At 34.2% G+C, this 25,824-nt stretch overlaps 1 protein-coding gene and 1 long non-coding RNA gene across 2 annotated transcripts in view; both read right to left on the bottom strand.

Annotated features, from left to right (window-relative positions):
- LOC114331654 (diuretic hormone receptor-like) overlaps positions 1 to 25,824 on the bottom strand; it is an 892,082-nt gene that overhangs the window by 393,410 nt on the left and 472,848 nt on the right. The window lies entirely within an intron of this gene.
- Positions 8,715 to 10,059, bottom strand: LOC126883932 (uncharacterized). Its single transcript, XR_007697765.1, has 2 exons — positions 9,995 to 10,059; positions 8,715 to 8,783 (listed from the first exon to the last, which is right to left on the bottom strand). It is a non-coding gene; the product is annotated as an uncharacterized LOC126883932 (long non-coding RNA).

The raw sequence follows: 25,824 nt of genomic DNA on the forward strand, positions 1-25,824 counted from the left end.
CAGTAAAACGTATTTTGAATTAAATAAATTACGTACATTCTTCTTTTTGTCTCGATTAATTTAATTATTATTTTTGAACACCCTGTATAAATAATTACGTTAATGTTTATATTAGTGAATAGAGAATTGAATAACCTTTCAAATAAGCTATCACATGACCCCTTTTCTTATTTAAAAAAATAATCGATTACGTCATTACGTCCAAAAGGATGACGTCACTAGTATGATATATATGCCAAAAAATCTAAGTTTAAAAATAAAAATCGACCTGTTTCGGGATTTTTCCTTAAAGTCGCCGGTTTACGAAATAATGAATTTATGCAATACTTTATGGACGCACTATATGTGTATATAGGGCGGCTGGGAATACAGAGCGACTTTTTCAAAAACATATATATGCAGCGTTGGGACAGAAAGGGTTAACGTACATAGAATCGACGGATATCACACTTTTTACGTCATGGGTGATATTTCTTGTATTGCACCAAAACATGCAATAGCTCCTAACCAATCCATTCCTCGGCTAAAAACTAAACCCACACCTGAGGTTTATGGAAGTCAGAGATCTGTTCAACTAATATATTTTGAAAGGACAAAACCTCAAGGTTTATCAGAAATCAAGATCCGAAAGGAACGTTCACATCAACTGAAACTGTGACCCCATCTATGCTTGATCTTCTGTGGCTCTAAGGGAAAAGCAGAGACATTCTCGGTATTTTAGGATGGAATGGATTCATGGAAGCTGTGAGAAGAGACATACCATATTCATATTATGAACTAACATTTATTATTTGTACCGAAAACTAGGAGAAATTAAGAAATGACAGCATTATAATAAAAACTAAAGTTTTGGAATGTAAAAAGTGGGATTTGCTGAGACAGTCAAAAATTGACAATTTTCAACTTGCACTTTAGACCGAGCGGTTCGTCTGAAAAAAAAAAAGTAAACAGTGATATTTGTAGATAATTTTAAGTACTTTAATTTCTGTTGACAGACCATTTACTAAAAGTTAACAGTTTTTGAGATTTGAGCAAAAAAGCGGAAAAAAGCTGAAATTTTTCGATTTTCCCGCGATTTTTTCAATGTTCCGGCAAGAAATTTTGTCTGCAAACCTCATATTCGGATTCAGCAGCCCAAAATCCATATGTATTGAAAGAAATCAGAACTACTCCAAAACTTTCCCACTAGGGAGCTCGTAGAGTACAAATTGACTCAATCAATGTCCATGATACTCTTTTAAAATGATCAACATATTCACTAAGAGAGTTAAAAGGAAATCTCAGAAAATATTTTTTCAGAACGACTTTAAATTTATTGATTGTAAGGCCTTTAATCTTAAGGTAGGTAATATTATATTTATATGTTAAAGTCAATTGAGTTTTTTGTGATTTACTCAAACGATATTTGACTGTTCTGATATTTAGCAGTATTCTCTAAATTTTAACAAATCAAATAGAAATGACTAAGTCGAAAAAATTACGCGAAATCGGATTGTTTGATATCTATCGCGTCATTTTTGTGTTTGGTTGGCATTCTGTAACTCACATCGTAATCAGGGTAAATTGAAAAAAATGTTATTAATGAGATTTGTTAAAGATTCAGTTATTATTTCACAAGTGTGTTTTATGAAAGATGCAGTTAGCTAATTTGTATTCAAACAATTTGAATTTTTTAATGAATTTATAACCTCCGATACTCCTTGTTGAGTAGTTGGATATATAAAAAGAACGAACTCGATGAAGCTGGGAAGTTTTGATAGTTTAAGATTGTGTCGTCTGATGTAATAGGAACGGTTTTTATAATGTTCTCAGCAATTTCAACAAAAAAGTTATTGAAAGTGTCGCAATATAATAATATATTAATTTTTTATTTTTTAAATTCGTTGTGATGTATTGGATTTTTACTAAAGTGAGCACGTATTTTATAAAAGTGTAGATAATTTCTCATATTTTTTAAATAGTTGAACCAGTTTACATGACATTTTTTATTTTTAATAACCAATGTAGTCGGAGAGATAGAAGCGGATTTTGTGCGTGATAAGTAATATGGAAAAACTATACGGGGATATGTTGAATTAGTTGTGTACATGACTTTCACCAACGGCTGGAAACCACAGTTGGGGCCGAGGGTAGTTATAAGGGGTCAAAGTCGCGGATTTTATTATTTTTTTTATGACGCTCATGATCGAGATAGTGCACCAAAATTTGGGAATAAGTAGGTCATGACGTAACTAAGTAAAACCTCTAGGGGCGGAACGCTGCGTGGCCGACAAAGGGGTGGGGGTAGGGGTGAATATAAAAAATATAAAGGATTTTTTGCGACGTTCGTGATTGAGATAGTGGACCAAAATTTGGGAATAAGCAGATCATGACATTACTAAGTAAAATCCCCAGAGCCGGAAACCAGAGTTGGGGATGAGGGTAGTTATAAGGGGTCAAAGTCGCTGTTTTTATTTTTTTTTTGTGACGCTCATGATCGAGAGAGTGCACCAAAATTTGGGAATAAGTAGGTCATGATGTAACTAAGTAAAATCTCCAGGGGTGGCACGCTGCGTGGCCGACAAAGGGGTGGGGCAGGGGTGAATAGAAAAAATATAAGGGGTTTTTTGCGACGTTCGTGATTGAGGGAGTACACCAAAATTTGGGAATAAGTAGACCATGACATAACTAAGTAAAATGCTAAGAGCCGGAAACCAGAGTTGGGCATGAGGGTAGTTATAAGGGGTCAAAATCGCCGCTTTTATTATTTTTTTTGTGACGCTCATGATCGAGATAGTGCACCAAAATTTGGAAATAAGTAGGTCATGAGGTAACAAAGTACAATCTCCAGGGGTGGAACGCTGCGTGGCCGATAAGGGGGTGGGGGTAGGTGTAAATATAAAAAATATAAGGGGTTTTTTGCGACGTGCTAGATTGAGATAGTGCACCAAAATTTGGGAATAAGTAGACCATGACTTAGCTAAGTAAAATCCCCAGAGCCGGAAACCAGAGTTGGGGATGAGGGTAGTTTTAAGGGGTCAAAGTCGCAGTGTGTATTATTTTTTTTGTGACCCGGCACAACATTTGTCCCCCACGCAGTGTTCCGCCCCTGGAGATTTTACTTAGTAATGTCATGATCTACTTATTCCCAAATTTTGGTGCACTACCTCGATCACGAACGGCAAAAAAACCCATATATTTTTATACTCACCCCTGCCTACCACCCATTTGTACCCCAAGCAGCGCTCCGCCCCTAAAGATTTTACTTAGTTACGTCATGACATACTTACTCCCAAATTTTGGTGCACTATCTCCATCATGAGCGCCACAAAAAAAATAATAAAAACCGCGACTTTTACCCCTTATAACTACCCTGGTTCGCCACTCTGGTTTCCGCCTCTGGGTATATTACTTAGTTATGTCATGGTCTACTAATTCCCACATTTTGGTGCACTATCTCAATCATGAACATCGCAAAAAACCATTTACATTTTTATATATTCACCCCTGCCACCCCCCTTTGTCGGCCATGCAGCGTTCCACTCCTGGAGATTTTACTTAGTTACGTCATGACCTACTTATTTCCATATTTTGGCGCGCTATCTCGATCATGAGCGTCACAAAAAAAAATAATAAAAAACGGAACTTTTACCCCTTATAACTACCTTCCTTCCCGACTCTAGTTTCCGGCTCTGGGGATTTTAATTATTTATGTCATGGTCTACTTATACCCAAATTTTGGTACACTATCTCAATCACGAACGTCGCAAAAAACCCCTTATATTTTTAGCCCCTAACCTAACCTTATATTTTTTATATTCACCAATACCCCCACCCCTTTGTCGGCCACGCAGCGTTGAGCCCCTAGAGATTTTACTTAGGTACGTCATGACCTACTTATTCCCAAATTTTGGTGCACTATCTCGATCATGAGCGTCATAAAAAAAATAATAAAATCCGCGACTTTGACCCCTTATAACTACCCTCGGCCCCAACTCTGGTTTCCGGCCGTTGGTGAAAGTCATGTACACAACTAATTCAACATATCCCCGTATAGTTTTTCCATATTACTTATCACGCACAAAATCCGCTCCCAGCTCTTAGACTAATGCTTTTTAGTGGAAAATATTGGGATAGTGCATGTTTTAATTATCTATTAAAACGTTGCTAAGTAATCTAAATTAAAATCACTATTAAAAATTTCCCAGTCTAACACTGATAAAAAGTTTCTCATTTTTAAAATACCTTCCTGTGTAAAGCCTCTAGTGCAAACATTGGATTTTAATTTATTTGATGTTTTGATTATACTAATATTCTATCTACGATGGTCCGAAAAACAAGGTTCAAGGACATTTGTCCGACACTGATTTCTTGAAAATTTGTCATAATATTATTGTCTATTATACAAGTGGCAGATGTAGCAGTAACTCGAGTATAGTCATAAATTGTTTGTTTTATACAAAAAGATCATGTTATAGAAGTCAGTTCACTAATGTTTGCCATTTTCACTTTAAAATTGATATTAAAATCTCCCAAAACTATTACATTCAAATTTGGCTTCATAATATTATGACCCAGTAGATTATTGTACTCTTTTAGGTATTTACCACTGGGTGAATATTGACCCTGCCACTTTCTTGACACTCATAATATGTATTGTTTATTATTTTGTATAAAACAGATTGCAATAAAATGGAATTAAAAGAAAACAAAGATCAGCTAGATATAAAAAAATATCAAATCTTTACTGACATTATACAATACAAGTAGAAGAAATCAAAGATAAGATAAGCGATACTTCAGATACAGAATATTAAATTGCAATATACCGGATAGTGAATCGTCAAACTGCCAAAAGGAAATTAATTTGAAATTCTAAACTCTTGAGTTCTTGCTTCCCTTAAGGTTTTACATCAAAAGTCATGAGAAACTACACTCGGGTGCAAAAAAATCGATCCCGTGAAAATTTGGTCATTTTTGATGTCTCGAATTTCCTAAACCTGCTGTCCGGTATAAGTAATTTTTTACCATATTATAGCCTTATTCATTGACAATATCGCTGTAATAATATTGTTGCTAGATAGGTAAACTGTCATTGTTTACCGGAGCAGGACAAACTGTGGAGGTATTCTACTTGAGTGGCCCGCCTCCACACGGGGAGTTATAATAATCTGATTGAACAGAATTACACACGTGATAAAAAATCTTACTAATTAAAAGGTTACAAAATAAAATAATTTAAAACATAACAGAAACTGATTTTCTTATATTATATTATCACGAAAGAAAAAACGTAAAAACTGTCTACAATATAAATAAAGATGCAGGTAAAATAATTGGTCATATTTGTATAAATTATCTTATATAAATGGAGTTTTCCGAGTCATGGTTAATATTAATTTATGCAAGAAAAATTATGTCTAAAAAAATTCCACTGAAAATTACCCTAATAATTTATATAAGAAAGATTTTATCTAAAAAAGTACACTGAAAATTACCCAAGCTTCATAAAACTATTGTATCCGAAGCAACGTGGCAAATTTCTTTAAGACTCGCGAATTGGAAAGGACGGCACACAATGACAAAATGGATCCTTTAAGACCTGTAATTCTAGTGGTGCGATGCGGGCAGGATAACAAAAGGAACAGCCAACTAAGCGTTAATCTTAGAATATGCTGCAGATACTGCAATGTGGCCTAATGAAAATAGATTATGAAGTGGTTTGTCTATTAGGTTTGATTAAGTTGTTTTTTACATCTCTAACACAATAATTTCAATTATACTTAAGTCTAACTTCACATTATTTATGATTATATTTTTGGATGAAATAAAAGTAAACTCAAAATCAAGTAGATTATACTCCGTTTAAAACTTATCGATAACATAATTTTCATATCAATTGAAAATGATCAATGTATCGTTACGACAGTTAGTAGTATTCGCTCCGTGCATGACTGACGCGACACCTAGCGTCGCCACCTGACATTTTTGGCGACAACAATTTGAAGTTAAGCGTATGATAAATACATATTGTAAGTTGCAAATTGCTATGGTTTGTTTTTAAACCAGGAGGAGAAATTCAAATTTACCGCGCCGTAATGCTTGTTTTTAATTATTCCAACCTCAGGCAAGTTTACTCCACTGTTATAACATTTTGACATTAGTGACATTTATAAATTTTGACACTATTGGCATTTCATAGGTTAAGTAAGCTATGTCGGTGTGTTTTTTTTTGTGTTTTTTGCGTTATAACTTTAATTTTTAGAGTTTTAGTCGGCTTTTATACAAGGTGTCCCAAAAGTAGCGGAACGGTCGAATATTTCGCGAACTAAACATCGGATCGAAAAACTGAAAAATACGTATTCAATGATTTTCACAAATCTATCCAATGACACCAAACACCAACCCCCCACTACACCCCCTGTAGGTGGAGTGGGGGGTAATTTTAAAATCTCAAATGGAAACACCCAGTTTCTCTTGCAGATTTGGATTAGTTGCGTAAAAATAAGCAACTTTTGTTCAAGACTTTTTTCAAACTGTGGATAGATGGCGCTATAATTGGGAAAAACGATTTATCCTGATACCATAGGTAAATTATAGAAACTGTCTAATATCTCGAGAAATACACTTCCAAATGAGAAGCCAAAAAAAAGTTTTTTAATATTTTTCGAAAACCTATCGATAAACACCAAACAGAACCCGCCAACACACCCCCTGGAGGTGGGGTGGGGGTAACTTTAAAATCTTAAGTAACAACCCCCACTTTTTACTGCAGATTTGGATTTGTCATCAAAAACTAAGCAACATTTATTTGAAACATTTTTTAGAATTGTTGATAGATGGCGCTTTAATTGGAAAAATACAATTTATTAGCGCCATCTATCAGCAGTTTTAAAAAATGTTTCGAATGTTGCTTTATTTTTCATGACCAATCCGAATCTGCAATAAAAAGTGGGGGTTGTTACTTAAGATTTTAAAGTTACCCCCACCCCACCTCCAGGGGGTGTGTTGGCGGGTTCTGTTTGGTGTTTATCGATAGGTTTTCGAAAAATATTAAAAAACTTTTTTTTGGCTTCTCATTTGGAAGTGTATTTCTCGAGATATTAGACAGTTTCTATAATTTACCTATGGTATCAGGATAAACCGTTTTTCCCAAGTATAGCGCCATCTATCCACAGTTCGAAAAAATGTCTTGAATAAAAGTTGCTTACTTTTACGTAACGAATCCAAATCTGCAAGAAAAACTGGGGGTTTCCATTTGAGATTTTAAAGTTACCCCACACCCCACCTCCAGGGGGTGTAGTGGGGGTTGGTGTTTGGTGTCGTTGGATAGATTTTTGAAAATTATTAAATAAATATTTTTCAGTTTTTCGATCCGATGTTTATTTCGCGAAATATTTGACCGTTCCGCTACTTTTGGGGCACCCTATATAAAAAACAGTTGTTTTTAGAACTCTTTAGCGAAGTATTAGTATAATATAATATTTATGGATTCCCGTCGAAGGCCGATATTATGATCAAAGAAAACAGAATAATATTCTGTTTTCTTTGATCATAATATCGGCCTTCGACGGGAATCCATAAATATTATATTATACTAATACTTCGCTAAAGAGTTCTAAAAACAACTGTTTTTTATATAGGGTGCCCCAAAAGTAGCGGAACGGTCAAATATTTCGCGAAATAAACATCGGATCGAAAAACTGAAAAATATTTATTTAATAATTTTCAAAAATCTATCCAACGACACCAAACACCAACCCCCACTACACCCCCTGGAGGTGGGGTGTGGGGTAACTTTAAAATCTCAAATGGAAACCCCCAGTTTTTCTTGCAGATTTGGATTCGTTACGTAAAAGTAAGCAACTTTTATTCAAGACATTTTTTCGAACTGTGGATAGATGGCGCTATACTTGGGAAAAACGGTTTATCCTGATACCATAGGTAAATTATAGAAACTATATGTATTTGGTGACTTTAATTTACGTATAAAATGGATGTAGTATTAACAACAGAGTTTTTAAAAATTCATCACGATTTATCTTTTCAACCCCAAACGGAAAAATCTATTCTCGTTTTTAAACTAGGCGGAGTACTTTACTAAATTATGAAATTTTGACAATATTAACATCTGTGAAATTTTGACACTATTTACTTTTATATTTCTTGGGCTAATTAATTATATCGGCGATTTATTGTGATTTCTGAGTTATTTCTTTAATTTTTAGATTTTGAATCTGCATTTATATAAGAAAACTGTTGTTTTTAGAACACTTTAGCAAATTGTTTTTACTCTTATACGTTGTCCGATACTGATTACTGGATTACCGTAGACATGGTCAACCAAAAAAAAGATTAATCTGGTGATCTTATAGCGATACGGTTTAATTACTATTTTGGCTAATTTTAATTTTAATAATTTTTCTCAAAACGAAATAATACGGGCCATATAAAAGTCACAGTTAATGTAAAAACCAGATGCTAAGAAAGACATGGTTTTACGAGACGAAATGCATCCCTAACCATATATTTTTGGTGTGTTCAATGTAACAAACTGAATTCCCCATAAATTAATTATCATATCAGACCATTATGTCAATAACTCACTTTGGACATGCAATCGTTTTAAAACTGCAAGAAGTGTTTCTGTTTTTATACGCCAGATCTAAATAATTTATTGCCCATCTGGTCAGAGGGTAGAAACACAAACAGATTAGCGTATGTGGCTTTCTTAACAGTCTCTTCACAGCATGCGAACCACGCGGACACCCGACTCTCGCTAACAATCGACCCTCTTCCGAGACCTAAGGAAAACACCTTTTTGTTACCAAAATAAATAAATATTTTACTGTTCGTCGTTAACTTATTTTTATTATTTTTTAATTAATTCCGTCAACTCACACCTACCGGAATATTGGCGATGGACCGAATGCCGACCTTCAGTGTTACTGGGCATACGAGCAGCGTGGAGAGAAGATTTAGGTACTTCAGCCGCCGAACTCGTGTACGGAGAACCATTGTGTTTGCCAGGTGAACTATTGTTTTCGTCACAAAGAAACACCGACGACAGTGCTCGCATATACCTAAAAACGCTCCGAAACCATTTCGAAAACCTCCGTACTACGCCACCGTCGCATCATGGATCCAAAAGCACCTTCATTTTCAAAGACATGAAAACCTCCTCTCACGTTTTCATCCTCCGTGATACAATCAAAAGCAGCTTAGAAAACCCATATCACGGTCCTTTTTCTGTAGTCAAACGAGGTGACAAGACTTTTGTCGTCCGTTTAAATGGAAAAGAAACAACAATTTCCATAGACAGATTGAAGCCAGCGTATGAGCTTCACGAAAGTACCCATCACGAACCAGAAAAAATGACAGCATCTAACAAAACAAACAGCAGACCTAAGAGAAAGGCAAGATTTACTGGAAGTTACCAAGAAAGTGTAGGTTAACAGTGAATTCAGTGATTTTTCTTTATCCTCGTATAAACATTGCGTTGTTTTATTTCCTGTTATTTTCAATTTTCATCATATGTATATGTATGTATTATCTATCGTCTTAGTCTCTCGGAGGGGGTTATATAGCAATACGCTTTAATTACTATTTTTGATAATTTTAATTTTAATAATTTTTCTCAAAACGAAATAATATGGGCCATATAAAAGTCATAGTTAATGTAAAAACCAGATGCTAAGAAATACATGGTTTTACGAAACGAAATGCATCCCTAACCGTATGTTTTTGGTGTGTTCAGTGTAAAAAACTGAATTCCCCATAAACTAATTATCATATCAGACCATTATGTCAACAACTCACTTTGGACATGCAATCGTTTTAAAACTGCAGAAGTGTTTCTGTTTTTATACGCCAGATCTAAATAATTTATTGCCCATCTGGTCAGATGGTAGAAACATAAACAGATTAGCGTATATGGCTTTCTTAACAGTCTCTTCACAGCATGCGAACCACGCGGACACCCAACACTCGCTAACAATCGACCCTCTTCCGAGACCTAAGCAAAACACCTTTTTGTTACTAAAATAAATAATTATTTTAATGTTCGTCGTTAACTTATTTATATTACTTTTTAATTAACTCCATCAACTCACACCTACCGGAATATTGGCGATGGACCGAAAGCCTACCTTCAGTGTTACTGGGCATACGAGCAACGTGAAGAGAAGATTTAGAACTAGAACGTGAAGGTTAACTATTGTTTTCGTCGCAAAGAAACACCGACGACAGTGCTCGCATATACCTAAAATCGCTTCGAAACAATTTCGAAAACATCCGTCCTACGCAACCGTCGCATCATGGATCCAAAAGCACCTTCATTTTCAAAGACATGAAAACCACCTCTCACGTTTTCATCTGCCGTGATACAATCAAAAGCAGTTTAGAAAACCCATATCACGGTCCTTTTACTGTAGTCAAACGAGGTGACAAGACTTTTGTCGTCCGTGTAAATGGAAAAGAAACAACAATTTCCATAGACATATTGAAGCCAGCGTATGAGCTTTACAAAAGTACCCATCACGAACCAGAAAAAATGACAGTATCCGACAAAACAAATATCAGACCTAAGAGAAAGGCAAGATTTACTGGAAGTTACCAAGAAAGTGTAGGCTAACAGTGAATTTAGTGATTTTTCTTTCTCCTCGTATAAACATTGCGTTGTTTTATTTCCTGTTATTTTCAATTTTCATCATATGTATATATTATGTATTATCTATCGTCTTAGTCTCTCGGATGGGGGTATATAGCGATACGCTTTAATTACTATTTTTGTTAATTTTAATTTTAATAATTTTTCTCAAAACGAAATAATATGGGCCATATAAAAGTCACAGTTAATATACAAACCAGATGCTAAGAAAGACATGGTTTTACGAAAGGAAATGCATCCCTAACCATATGTTTTTGGTGTGTTCAGTGTAACAAACTGAATTCCCCATAAATTAATTATCATATCAGACCATTATGTCAACAACTCCCTTTGGACATGCAATCGTTTTAAAACTGCAGAAGTGTTTCTGTTTTATACGCCAGATCTAAATAATTTATTGCCCATCTGGTCGGACGGTAGAAACATAAACAGATTAGCATCTATGACTTTCTTAACAGTCTCTTCACAGCATGCGAACCACGCGGACACCCGACTCTCGCTAACAATCGACCCTCTTCCGAGACCTAAGCAAAACACCTTTTTGTTACCAAAATAAATAAACATTTTACTGTTCGTCGTTAACTTATTTTTATTATTTTTTAATTAATTCCGTCAAGTCACACCTACCGGAATAACCTTTATAGTGACATTATTTCGTGTGAATCTGAATTTTGAGTGTTTTCCTCCTATACCCTATTTTTAACTAGGGGGCTTAATTCTTTACCGCACTGTACTGCTTACTTGTAATTGGTCCAGCCTTAGGCAGTTTACTCCACCCTCATGAAATTTTGACAGTATTGACATTTATGAAATTTTGACACTATTGCCCTTTTATAGGTTTATTAAGTTACATCTGCGATTTTTTGTGTTTCCTGCGTTATTCCATTAAGATTTAGATTTTCAGTCAGCTTTTATTAAAAGACAGTTGTTTTCAGAACTCTTTAGCGACATATTAGTATAATATAATATTTATGGGTAACCGTCGAAGGCCGATATGATCAACCAACAAAGAAGATGAATTTGGTGATTTTTGTAGTGACATTATTGGGTGTGAATCTGTCTTTTGAGTTTACTCCTCCTGGCTTAAAAACAGGGTATAGTTTAAATCTAATAATTTATTGATTTAAAAATAAATAACTACATACTTACGTAACATTTATTTACCATTTTTGATAAAATTTGTTATACAAACAATGACATTGATATTACAAAGAATCGCCAAAATTGTTATATTTCGCCGCTGCGGACGCTGGCATCGTTTCGTGTATCCCCACCATTGAACAGGGGCAGTTTTAATTGTGGAACAGTTTAAAAATTTGGAACAGTCAGACCACGAAAACGGCACATTTATTTTGTCCGACAGAACAGACTTAAACTCTCCGAACAGAGGTTAAACTTTCATGTAAAAATCAGACTGCTATTTATCACCAGTCGTAATTCCTGTCATTTGACATATTTTACATGTTCCACTCATTAAAACACCCATTTGTTGATAAATAGCAGTCTGATTTTTGCATGAAAGTTTAATCTTTGTTCGGAGAGTTTAAGTCTGTTCTGTCGGACAAAATACATGTTCCGTTTTCGTGGTCTGACCGTTCCAAATTTTCAACCTGTTCCACAATTAAAACTTTCCTTGTTCCAGTGTTCCCATATATCAAAGTTTGTCCGACTAGACACCCTTAAGCGATTAACAAATTTTCAGCTTGCTATTAATCAACTTTTTTCCATACGCGGGATCCAGACCTATAAGTGAAGGTCGAACAATTTAAAGATGATGTGAAATCTTGTCTCAAATGATTATGCTGAATTATGTTGTCGAAATCAATAGCAAGAAAAAGATAACAGGAGGTCCATCCTACGTCAACCAAACACCTGTAGAAAGAATCACCGCCAACATTGGTCCCGACAGGCACATCAAGGAATAGAACGGTATCGCTTAGGTAAATATTTCTGTATATTATTTTCGATATACATTTTATATATTATATATTATTTTCGATATATTATATTATTTTCGATATAATAAATATTATTTTCGAAGGAATAACAAATATCTCACCCTCAATCGGGGCCCCGACAACATAAACATTCATTTGAAAACATATGCCTTTTAAGCAGACCGCGCACTGAATCGGCATAGAGCGATCGGCTCGGCTTAGAGCAATCGGGCGATTTTGCTATCCATCCATCCATCCAGCCATCCATCCAACAGCACCGCTATTCTTTTCCATGAACGCGTTCCGAGGAAGTTCCTGGCATCCACATCGACTTCGTCTTCCCATCTCTTTTTATGTCTTCCAACAGGTCTGTTTCCCTGCATTCTTGCATTTAGCAATTTTCTGGGGATTCTATTCTCATGCATGCGGACCACGTGCTCTGCCCACCGTAATCTCTGCAGTTTAGTGTATTGTGCTAGAGTTGGTTCGCTATATTGCTCGTATATTTCTCTATTATACCTAATTCGCCAGTTGTTATTTTCATTTATTGGGCCCAGTATCCTACGTAATAGGGTAAAAGCACCAGTTATTGGCCTCTTAAGGAGAGCACGTCGATATATCTATGAAATGTTTTGTCACTGTGGCCTATTATAACTATTTTTAACATCATGGAATTTTATTATTATTTCTACATATTGTAAAATTTTATTATGTTAATCTTTCAGGTCTGAAAATATTTTATATGTGTTCTTTTGTAAACGTGCAAATGAACCAGTTATTGGCCACGCTGATCTAGTTATTGACACCATATATGTTAGTGATTGGCCATCATTTTTTAAAGCGATATGTCACCAAATAATTCTTAAGTTAAAATAAGTAGATAGGTAGGTGTTTGGGTAAGCAAGGATTTTGTGATAAGTGTGAACACAAAAAAAAGATACAGTAAAACCTGTCAATAACGGTCACTAAAAATGACAGAACTATTGGCCGATATAACAAGGTGGCCGCTAATACCAGGTTTTGTAGTACACAAATTTTGGTTTGGGGAACTTTAAAACTGGCCGGCTAGTTCAGGTGGCCGGTTTTTACAGGTGGCCGTTAACACAGGTTTTACTGTATGTCAAATTAAATTTTATTTTTTATTCTTATTTATTTTTTATCTGACAAGATTCGCAAACATGACAACTTGATCTGTGTCGCCATAGAATCTTGTTATGCAAGTTACATGATATGTTCTAAGACACATTTGGCATCTAATGCCTTCCTTACACTCTGTAATATTTAGTACACATAGATAACACACACCTTTAGAGACTTTTTGATTTTTAAAATGTGATGGAATGTTTGATACCAAGTTTGTATTTTTAAAACGCGGAAGAACGTTTGATACCAAGTTTCGATGTTCGAAGTGTGAAGGAATATTTTATACAACTTTTTATACAACTAAGCTCCTAAAATTATATTGAATTAAATTGAAAGTAGATAGTGCGAATTAAATGTCCCGAAGACCATTATCAGCTGCAGAACTGCAATATATTTTTTATAATTTATGGGATTCCGATGATGAAGAATCTACTGAAGTAGGTGGCATTGAAAGTGACTCTGAAATTGAAGATTATCTTTCGAAAGCAAGTGAAGAGGATGATCAGCAAGTAGTATTGAGTGATAATGAAGAGGAATTTGTAGCTACAAGTTCCCAGTTTGTTTTTAGTGCTTTATCAGACAGAATTGTAATTTTTGTTGAGGACTGATTTGTATTATCATCAAATAATTTCCGTTTGGGTACAATTTTTTTCTCATGGCTTGGAGATTTAGTGTGGGCGAGAAATATTTTCGGAGATAATCTCAAATTCGCTTCTGGTGTAGGTGAATGCTTGAAAATGTCAAGATTATCTTGGTTATTTACAGAGCTTGATGATTTTGTGTGAGAATGAAATTCTGGTGTAGGAACTTTGACAAATTCAGGTAGTGGTGGCTCAAAAACCGCAGTCTTGTTACTTCTACTTTCCTGGTTTAGAGGAGAAAACACTTTCAATGCTGTTTTTGTCTTTTCTGGATATTTTTCAATAGGAAAGTGAACTTTTACACCCTTTTTTAATTTTGTTGAGGTCATTTCTGTGGGTTGTCTACTTTTCTCTTCAGACTTGTTAAAAGTTTTAGCTAACTTTTTGGGTTTTTTATTATTCGAGCTTTTTATTTTCTTTTAATTTTCTTTAATACCTTATTTTTCCTTTCTTTCAAGTTTCTTCTGTTCCTTTTTACGCTCCTCTTCTAATTTTTTTTCCATTTTTTCTTTTTCTATTTTTCTTCTATCTGATAAAGTTAGAACAAATGGAAGCTTTTGAGTTTGCTTTTTACCTTTTCGTGCTGGAGTATCTGGCCATATTAAGTAAGTCGCAATAGATTTATTTGTAGCATTTACAGATATATTTTCAGAAATGTTAAGGGATTTCTCGGGTTTTTTGGTTTTTTGATCTTCTTTAACCGTTTTCGTCATACTTGATTCAGCTTCATTTGTATATTCTTCTATTCCTTGCATGTTGAAAATTTCATTCTCGGGTACTATCAAGGTTTCGTTCTCCATTTCAGGAATGTTTACTATTTCAGTATCATCTATTATTACAGGTATATCATTTATATCGAAAATTACTTCACTTGTGTCTAAAATTCTACTTCTTCTTCTAAAATTTTTTCTTGTTCGTCTTTTGTAGATATTTCTACCGATGATTTTTCTGTAAATGCTGAAAATATTTGTTTCAATATTTGGAAATCATCAGATTGAGTTTTACAATTATTTCGACATAGCTGTTTAATTTTGTCATTGCCAACTATTTCACAAAATTGTTTATAAGAAATTGTTGTATTTGGATCAATAAGTGTTGGTAAACCATTGTGCTCATCCAGATTATCTTCAGTTTCAAATTCTTTCCCAAGACATTTTGAATAGTCACAAAATCCAAAAAAGCGACTGAGAATATGTTACCAAAAAAATCCAAAGAAACGTACAACAAGGAATACGCTAAATGGCTAAATTTCAACAATGGATGGCAGAAAATAATACTGAATGCATAAATGGCATACTTTGGAGACCTTAGTCAAGTTTTTTTCTCAGTTCTTTATGGTAAATAATTAATTTAATCTTAAGTCTAAATAATAAATTTAATGTTTATCTAAATAAATAGACGGATTAAATGAAATGTTTGATTTGTGTTGTTTCCTATTGCAATAATTTCTTTATGCATGCGCGGGCATAAAGTACGAGCATAACATTATGCCCGCGCGGGCATATAGTATACCATTATGTGGTTCGCAACTGAGTAATAATAATACACAATATTAAACCGGTATGACATAAAATAATTTTCTTTTTTTTTTTTCTTTTTGACTTGTTATTATTTTATGTTTTATTCGGTGTAGCAAATTACTGCTGGATTGTCGTCTTAACCCTTATCCGGGCAAGGTGGGTCCAACGGGCCCGAGACGCCAATTCTTTTATCTTAAACTGATAGAAAAAATTTTGTTGAATTTTATGCTTTATTTTATCACTGAATTTGTTTAGAAGTATGTTTCCTTCAACATAGTCATGAGCTATTAAAATATTCATTATCAATATTGAAATTATTGCGCCGAAAGGATTTTGTCACGAAAAGGGGCAACACGGGCACGTCGGAACCTTTTTTTATTTATACCTAAAGTCCAAATCTTTGTCACACAATTTAATCTAGCAGTCAGGTAATGTTTATGTGGATTATCTAAACGACTATTATGAATCCAGAAATCCAATAATAAAGTTAGACTTTAACTGCAACAAACAACGTAAACGTCTCTGTGATGTGAACATCAAAGCGATTCTTACATTAGGTGTTATATCTATTCTAACTGAATTTTAAAAACTGGTAATCATTGTTGGAATGCAATAATATTGTTAGGTAGGTACTTATACATATTTTGAAATAAATAATGCATCTGCTATCAGTCGTTTGACATCGATGTTAGTGTCGACAACTAAGCTCCTAAAATTATATTGAATTAAATTGAAAGTAGATAGTGCGAATTAAATGTCCCGAAGACCATTATCAGCTGCAGAACTGCAATATATTTTTTATAATTTATGGGATTCCGATGATGAAGAATCTACTGAAGTAGGTGGCATTGAAAGTGACTCTGAAATTGAAGATTATCTTTCGAAAGCAAGTGAAGAGGATGATCAGCAAGTAGTATTGAGTGATAATGAAGAGGAATTTGTAGCTACAAGTTCCCAGTTTTCAGAGTATGTAATTATTGAAACTAAGGATGGAATTAACTGGACGAATCAACCACAACCGACAGGACGTATGCGATCCTGCGATATAATAAAAAGCAAAGTGCACAAAGTAATGTTAGCCCCTAGTCAAAGTGTAGATGATCCTGTTGATTCCTTTTGTTTGTTTGAGAAAGAAAAAATTGTAAACGAATTAGTAAAGTGTACAAATAAAGGGAATAGCAAACAGGAAATATTGCGACTCTAGAGGGCTATATATGCTTTTATTCGACTAGGTATAGTCTGTTCGCTAAACTCAGACGCAACTTTCTAGATATTCTAGTCGGTAATTTTGCCAATTTTAGTAAAATTGGCAAAAAATAATTACTAAATAGTTAATAATCACTAAATAGTTAGTAATTTCGCAAATTTTTGCAAAATTGGCAAAAAACAAAAAAATTATCGACTAAAATATGTAGCCAGTTGCGTCTGAGTTTAGCGAACAGACTATACTACTAACTACAGGGCACATGAGTGCCAACATCCATAATGTAGATATACTTTGGAGTAAGTTTTATGGACCTACTATACCATGGGGATAAAACAATATGCTAAGATTTGTTCGATTTGACGATAAGAACACGGGGTCTGAACGAAGAAAGAACGACAAAGTAGCAGCAACACGCGATGTGTGGAATTAAGTTAACCAAAATTTTCAAAAATACCATTTACCAGTAAAAAACAACGGTGGATGAACAACTTGTTCCGTTGTTTATTACTCCAAATGTTTATTACTTGTGAATAAATATATTTTCTACAAAAGTTTTCTTGCATTTCTTTATTTTGTGCAAACCCTTCAGGTAGATCGCACCCTCGAGGTAGACCGCATACTATAGTAGAACCTTTTCTTTTAATCTAGACAATTTAAATTTAACTTCATTAATTTAACATAATAAACAATCAAAAAAAATATTAGAAACATATGGTTAAATATGAATAGTACATTCAAGAACAGTGGTGGGCCCGACGGACCCGAGTTGCCCAGTTACGTAAGTAAAATGTGTTGCCCGGATAGAGGTTAACCAATATAAGCACCTGTATTTCTACTTTTATCATGGCATGTATACTGTACACTGCACAGACCCTAAGGTGCCGGTGGGGGATAGCGCCAATGCGCAGTTTTATAGTCAGTGTATCAGAGAGAAATATTCAAATCAATGAACTAACAAATTTTATATTATTTTTTGTTTTTTCATTTTTTCGAATACTTTCTCTATTATGCACCGGCCATAATACTGCTCATAGAGGCCATCCCCTACCGGCTTCTTCAGAATCTCTGCACTGTAATCTATTTGATTTCAATGATTATACAGTGATGAGTGCGCTAAGAACCGGCAAAATAACGCAAAAGATGGAAAACATAATAAGTTGTGCAATAAAAAAGATAAGAAAAAAGCCCAGGCGTAAAATTATCGATAAGCATTTATAAAATTCGGTCTATCCCAAAATCCCGACAGCCAAAATCCCAACAGACACAATCCCGACCGCCAAAATCCCGACACGCCAGAATCCCGACAGGCCAAAATCCCGACAGGCCAGAATCCCGACAGGTTTGATAAGTTTCTTTTTAACATAAAATTACAATTATTTCTTGTTTTTTGTTTATGGCAACCTGTTTCTTATTTTTTGTTACTAAACAAAAGTATTTTGTATTAAAAGTATTAAACAACAGTCGGAATCTTTACTTATGCGAGGATTATTGCATGTCGGAATTTTGGCCTGTCGGGATTCTGGCGTGTCGGTGTTTTGGCCGTCGGTGTTTTGGCCGTCGGGATTTTGGCTGTCGGGATTTTGGGCGGCACCGATAGAATTACATTACATTATCGTAGGGGAGGAAAGTATGCTAACTTTGCAGTTAGTCGAGCATTGTGGGGCCTTATTGGGTTGTGAAGAGTAGGTCGTAAAACCAAAAAATTTAAGTTAAGTTTTCTATAAAGTAGTTGACTTTCATGACCATTTCTTAATTTAATCTTCAATTTCCAACATTCGTTTTTCCGATTATATCGCCATCTATCCATAATTCGAAAAACTGCCTCGAATAAAAGTTACTTATTTTTACGTAAAGAATCAAAGTCTGCAATTAAAATTGGGAACACCTGTTTAAGATTTTAAAGTAACCCCCTACCCCACCTCCGTGGTGGGCCGTGTTTGGTGCCATTCATTAAATACGTGTATTTTTTAGTTTTTCGATCTAATGTTCATTTCGCGGGGTTCGTATTTAAAATTTTAAATTTACCCCATCCCTCTCTATGGGGGTTCGGGTTTGGTATCGTTCGATAGATTTTTGAAAAATATTGAACGCGTATTTTTTAGTTTTTCGACCTGATATTCATTTCGCGAAATATTCGCTTTTTTTTGTGAAACGTTGTGACTCGCCCATTTCCTTACGCCCCAGTCAAATCGTCAGATTTTTGAAATATGCACTGTTTTGCTTGTACTTAACTTGCCTTATCTTAATCTAACGATTTTGAGTTTTTCTAAGGATAGATTTTTTTCGGACCCTCCTTAACGAACTCCGCTGTAGCAACAGCCAATATATGGTAGAGGTACATTTACAGGGTACAAGGTTTCTCCCCATGTTATAAACTGACGCGCTCGAGTAACTGCAAAAATCCCCGCTTGGGCTCCCCTGACGTTACGTAGTTTCCCATCTGTTCACCTATCGAAGGGGTAAGATAACGGTCACTATGACCGGAGAATTTTATAAAATTCCCCTGTCAATGACGTCTAAAGATGGGAAACTAAGTAATGTAATGTAAATTTATAGGTTTCTATCGATAACTGTACACCTCTACTAGTTTCATCTCTTTTTATTCAACAGCCTATTATGTTTTACATTTCTTGCGTTATTTTGCCGGTTAATAGCGAGCTCAATACTGTATGGTGAAACTAAAATGCATCAGGCATCCAAGATTGTCTATTACTTTCTATAAATTTGCATTTATTTGCAGTTTTATGTATAGATTCATGTATATGAATATACTGTATTTTAAATTTTTATTATGGCTTGTCTGATTCTTTTATTGTTCCATTTTATTTTCTATGAATCCTAAAAGTTGACTTTATGCCTTACTTAAGGCTCAGTCAAATTAAATTTTTTGATAAAAATTCCCATAAATAAACTTTATTCAGGCACTTTACATAAAGTTGTAAAAATTTACGTGAGAACGTTAGAGCCCTCTTTGTGCGCGCCCGTTATTACATATCGCCCGAAATTGTGACAGAAACACAAATTTACTCAGCACGCTCTTTCCGGCTCTTTATATTTTCACACGTTACAAATTCCTGTATGTAAATATTTTAGTTGTTATTCCTTAGTTGCTTAGCAGGAAGCAGGGATTAGAACGGAGCTCCTTCCTCTCCAAATGGGTGCCGTTGTGGTCAGCCCATATTTTATATTCAAACAGCCTCACAGCGTACATTTTGGTTTACTAAAACTTCCGACACTTATGAATAATGCAACTTGTATACAAAATTACATTTTTTTTATGAATATGCAAGTATTTGATAATCTGCAAAAATTTTGTTGAAAACCACTAAACATATAAAATACGAATTAAAAGGAAGCGTGTTATGCTAATTACGGTAAATAAATAGAAGTACTATAAACAAAAAGCGATCGCTACAATTTTAAGAAAAAAGTTAAAAATAATAGGAAAAGTTAAAGATAACCCGAGGAAAATGTTTTAGTTGACAAAGTGAGGAAAATAATCGTCACAGATATATTGCCTCACACTTTTATAGTAGTCCAGGAACCGAAGATTTTCACCTCGCAATTTTTAAAATTTGAGAGTAAGTAGTGGATAGTCCAAGAATCAAAATATATATGATGCCGAAATGCGCTTTTACCATGGAGGTGGTTGCCACCCCATCCCGGGGGTGGAAATTTTTTATTAAATTTTGAGTGCGAAAGTTGACAAAATCATTCATTCTAAGCAAAAAAATGTTCTATACCTGTGTTCTATAAAAAAAGTGTTTTTTATATTGAAAAATCAATGTTTTTCGATAATACTCATTTGCGATTTACTCAATTTTTGCCGTAGTAAAAATTTTTTCAAACCAAATTCTTGGGAATTAAATAACCTAAAATTTCGTATTTAAATATTTTTGGTATCTCTGATGCTAATCTTTCTATTCTAAAAAATATGGCATTTTTTACCAAAATACAAAAATTCGTTATTCGCTTTTAACTCCAGTTTATTAAAAACTAATCATTCTAAGCCAGTCACGCTTCTAGAATATATTAATAATACATAAATAAAGACGAATAAATAAGGCCAATGACTAAAAGCACCGCTAACTTAGATTATTATGCTTCCAATTGGATTTCTCCTTTTTTTTTTTCAAAAAATATATTGATTTTTTAACCGTAACCTTTTTATTTTTTATCTCAGAAAGTTTGATAAAAAAGAATTTTGTAGGTTTTTACAAGATCTATAAGCGTATTAATATAAAGTTTTTCTAAAATCCTCTTCTTGACCAATCTGTAAATTATGAATGGTGCGATACCACTATACAAAAGAGTCGCGATCCTTTCCTCATTACAAAGGTTTAAATACTGGTTTAAAAGCACCTACTACATGAGGTCCACGATATATTTTACTGCATACATGTTCTTCAGAAGGTTTCCTTCCTGGCACACAGCGTGTTTTTCTGGCAAGGAAAAATGATGGGGACCATCACGATGAAATGGATGCCGCATATTTTGAGTCGTGGTTTAAGGAAACAATATCAAATTTGCCAAATAACGGTCCCAGGAATGTCATTGTAATGGACAATGCATCGTATCACTCCCGTAAAAAGAGATTTCCTAACAACTCCTGGAATAAAGCTGCGATCAAGGAATGGTTAGTGGAAAAACATTTTTTTCGAGGAGTGTTATTTGAAATCAGAGCTATTAGAAGCAGCGCGTGCTTTTAAATATAATAGTCTAAGAGCTAGTGAACCCTCCGACTAACGGTCGTCCTGTAAGTCTAGAAATTTGTCTAGTGATATTTCATATTACACCAAGGCTAAAAACCATGACCTGGCAGGCATCAGCGATGCACGTGTATCTACCAGGTGAATCGAAAAGTGCAAATTTAGGGGGTAAAATAAACTTTCTCCTGTAAGGTTTAAATGTAAGTATGTGTTTGAGTGAGTCATTTAGAAGAAATATGTACAATGACAGGCGATTCTGAAGAGTATAAGACCTTGCCAGGCGAGGGGAAAGATTAGGGGTTTTTCGTAAAATTATTTTTTTGCATCGATATACAATACAATACAATATCAGAAACCCCTTTGTTTTTTAATTGCTGATCAAGCGGGCGCGACATTGTAGTATAAGTGAGAACGTTTGAGTTGGCATAAATTCATTATCTCGAGAATGGGCAGATTTCAAGAGAAATCCTCAGACAGGTCGATTTTTTTTTTAAATTAGGATTTTCTGGCATATATATAATACTAGTGACGTCATCGATCTGAGTGTGATGACGTAATCGATGATTTTTTTAAATGAGAATAGTGGTTGTGGCAGCTCATTTGAAAGGTTATTTAATTCTCTATTCAGTAATATAAACATTAACATAATTACTTATACAGGGTGTACAAAAAATTTTTTTTATTAAATTAACTTTGATTAAATTTGACAAAGAGAAGAAAATTTTTTTTGTACACCCTGTATAAATAATTATATGAATGTTTATATTACTGAATAGAGAATTAAATAACCTTTCAAATGAACTATTACGCAACCCCTACTCTCATTTAAAAAAATCATCGATTACCTCATCATTATGGCTTGCACTTGAAAAAGCATTTGAGGATAAAGGTCTTCATCGTCGACTTCGTTTACTACGAAATTTATGTTCTATTAAACTATCCAATTTTAGTACAATGGAAGATTATGTAAACGAAGCGATTGACTTATCTCAGCAATTATCTTCTATTGGAAAACCGATCGATGATGAATTTTTGGGTGCAATCATGCTGCAGGGTCTCTCAGAAGTATATGACCCAACGATAATGGCTCTGGAAAATTCAAATGTTGACATTACAGCTGATTTTGTTAAGACCAAACTCTTGCAAGACAAAAAATGGCAAAAAGGTAAACGTGAAGAAGACAATGCACTCCCGGCGCAGAAATTTAAAAAAGTACCACATTGTTGGGGTTGCGGATCCAAAGACATTACAAAAATCAATGTACAAAGAAGAAAATGGAAAAATCGCCCGAAAGAAGTAAATCTCAAAGCAAAAGTAAAGAAAAAATCTTTGTTGGGTATTCAGAAACATCTGCCGGATACAGACTGCTAGATCCTGTTACACACAAAATTGAAATTGCACGAGATGTTGTATTTTTGGAAGAAAAAAATGAATGACAAACCGTTTGAAGAAAGAAGCAGGTCATTTCCTCTTGAGCAGACTGACATTGAAGTTGCAATGGTTCCAAAGTTGTCTGAAGTTGAAACAGATGAACTAGCTGATCCTGAAACTGTTACAGTCCGAGAAAACAATTAAGTTTCAATTCGTCCAAGTACTAGTAAGAGTGTGAATGAGAATGATTGTGGCGAGAATGAAGCGAATGATTGTTTGGAAGTGAGTAATGTAGAGAGTTTCAATGATTTTGAGAGAGATATGACTGAAAGTATGCATGAAAGTGTAAACAAAAATTATGTAAATACTAGAAAGTACGTTTCAGAGCAAAAGGTAGATGATACATGTAGTTCGCGATATCCGAAAAGAGATAGACGACTGCCAAAAATGTATGATGATTTTGCAGTTGATAATGAGAGAGTTAATTATGCAATGCCTTGCCTTCCTATTGATGATTTAGAACCCACAACTGTTTCAGAAGCGTTATCAGGTTCGAGAAGTTTTGAATGGATTAAAGCTATCGAAAAAGAGATGAATGCGTTCAAAATTAACAACACTTGGGAACTAGTAGATAAGCCTTCTAACAAAAACATTGTAAAAAACAAATGGGTTTTTAAAATCAAAAGGGATCAGAATGGTGACATTTTAGCTTATAAAGCTCGTTTAGTAGCCAAAGGCTTTACTCAAAAACATGGCATAGATTATAACGAGACTTTTTCACCTGTTATTCGTTAGAGTAATTTAAGGTTTTTACTTGCATTGACTGCTGAACTAAATCTAGAAGCAGATCACACGGATGTAGAAACAGCTTTCTTAAATGGTAATATTGATCAAGAAATTTATATGTCTCAACCTGAAGGTTTTGAAGTGCCCGGTTTTGAAAACAAAGTTTGCAAATTAAATAAAGCAATATATGGGTTAAAACAATCTTCTAGGCTTTTGTATGAAAAGGCAACACAAGTTCTTCAAAAATTAGGTTACAAGCAATCTAAAATTGAACCTTGTATTTTTGTAAAAATTTCTGATAAAATGCTAGTTATCATAGCATTATATGTTGATGATTTTTTCATTTTTTACAATGATGTGAGTGAGGTAAAATTTCTAAAACCAAAATTACAAATACATTTTCGTATGAAGGACTTAGGGCCAATTTCATATTGTTTGGGAATGAAAGTTGAGCGAAATAGAAAGCAAAACGAGTTGAAATTTAGTCAAGATCAGTATGTTGTGAAATTGCTTGAAAAATTTCAAATGACTGATTGTAAGACTGTTAGTACACCCCTTGAACAAAATCAAAAACTTTCGTTTGAGGGAGAATATCATAAAGTACCTTTTCAGCAGTTAATTGGTTCTTTAATGTATCTTGCTGTTTGTACAAGACCTAATATTGGATTTTCAGTATCTTATTTAAGTCAGTTTAATACTAAACACAGCAAAGAGCATTGGTTGGCTGCTAAAAGAGTCTTGAGGTATTTAAAGGCCACTAAATATGTAGGCCTGATTTATAGAAAGTCAGGTGATGCAATAACTGGCTTTGTGGACTCTGATTGGGGTAATGACATTCTTGATAGAAAGTTATATTATGGCTATATTTTTACTTTATCAGGTGCTCCCATTTCTTGGGAATGTCATAAACAAAAGACGACTGCATTAAGTTCCACTGAAGCAGAGTATATTGTCATTTCTGAAGCAGCTAAGGAATCTTTGTACTTAAAATCTTTGATTTCTGAACTTTTTGAAAATAGTGAAGTTTATACATTTCTTAGCACTTCAGAACCAATGACTATCTATAACGATAACCAAAGTGCTATTAAATTAGCAGAAAATCAAATGTTTCATAAAAGAACTAAACATATTGATTTAAAGTATCACTTTATACGTGAGCATGTTCAAAGTGGTAATATTAAGCTTGCATGTATGTCTACTAACGAAATGGTTGCAGATATTTTAACAAAAGCTTTAGGTACTCAAAAGCACAAGTTTATATGTAATAAACTTAGTTTAAAAGTATAGGTGAGCTTATTACTAGAAATGGTTTTATGTTTGTGTTTATGTTTATCACACTTTAGGTATTGAGGGAGAATGTTAAAAAGGCAATATCATAAGTGTCTACTATATACTAGTTCATGTTGTTAATTAGTATGCTTTGAAAAAATAACTTCAATAATTGTCATTAGATTGTCTAGTTTATAAATTCTTAAAATACATTTTAAATTCAAGATCCTGAACTTTATTTAACTTCTGCTGCGTACAATAGTATTATAAGATACTAATAATACTAATACATCACGCTCAGACGGATGACGTCACTAGTATTATATATATGCCAAAAAGTCCTAATTTAAAAATAAAAATCGACCTGTCTGAGGATTTCTCTTGAAATTTTCCCATTCTCGAGATAATGAATTTATGCCAACTCAAACGTCCTCACTTATACTACAGTGTCGCGCCCGCTTGATCAGCAATTAAAAAACAAAGGGGTTTCCGATATTGTATTGCAAAAAACTCTTTAAGATTTCATCAATCAATGTTTAAAGAACATCTACCTACCTTGGCAACTTTGAAATTTTTAGATAAAGTCCGATTTA

This window comes from Diabrotica virgifera, chromosome 4 (assembly GCF_917563875.1).
Source record: "Diabrotica virgifera virgifera chromosome 4, PGI_DIABVI_V3a".
Taxonomy (NCBI): domain Eukaryota; kingdom Metazoa; phylum Arthropoda; class Insecta; order Coleoptera; family Chrysomelidae; genus Diabrotica; species Diabrotica virgifera.